Source organism: Belonocnema kinseyi, chromosome 5 (genome assembly GCF_010883055.1).
Source record: "Belonocnema kinseyi isolate 2016_QV_RU_SX_M_011 chromosome 5, B_treatae_v1, whole genome shotgun sequence".
NCBI classification, from domain to species: domain Eukaryota; kingdom Metazoa; phylum Arthropoda; class Insecta; order Hymenoptera; family Cynipidae; genus Belonocnema; species Belonocnema kinseyi.
The window spans coordinates 144,714,088-144,714,933 of record NC_046661.1 but is presented as its reverse complement, the minus strand read 5'-3'; positions in this window follow the sequence as shown (position 1 = coordinate 144,714,933).

Sequence of the window (846 nt, the reverse complement as noted above, 5' to 3'; positions counted from 1 at the left end):
AAAAAAGGAAATTTCGTTAATTATCAGCAATATTTGACCGTTCATTTAAAACAATCCATTACGAGCAACTGTTAAAAACTATACAAATTTGAACAGAATGGTACGAAATAGAAAGTCTTGAATTGTTAAATTTGTAATTAGCTAAATTTTAAGTTTAAACGCTACAGTTTTAATTTTAAAAAAGATTCAGAATTAATTAAAAATTTAAAATTATTTCAAATAATTTGAAACACGATTTAGATTTTTGCAGATTTAAAAAAAAAGCTTTTTGAGAATTGTACAGTATTTAAAAAGAATAACAAAAATGGTTGTGATTGCTAAGAACATTGAAAATGATTTTTTATTTTGACAAATAAATTTTAAGTGAGTATTTTTGAAAACATTTTAAAAATTAAAAAAAAAAGAATCCGGAAGATTTTAAGAAAATTTTTTTATTTCGCAGTTTTTTTAATGTTAGGAAAAAATCTAATTAACAAAATATATACATTTTCAGCCTGAAAGTTTACTTTTTAACAAATTAAATTAATTTTCTATCAAATAATTGGTGCTTTAACTAATACAATGTATTGGATAAAGTTTCAAACAAAAATTGATTAGTTCAATTTCCAGATAAAAACGATTAATTTTTAATCAATCCTAGAATAGTTACATTTTCAGATAAAAAAAATTTTTTAATCAAAAAAATAAATTTTCAATAAAGTTGTTAAATTCTCAACCAATAACAGGAATTTTCGAACAAGAAAATTAATGATCTACAAAAAAAAATAAATTTCAAACAAAATACATGAATTTTCAACCAAACTATTTAATTTTAAAGTCAATAAAACGAATTATCTACAAAAAGTT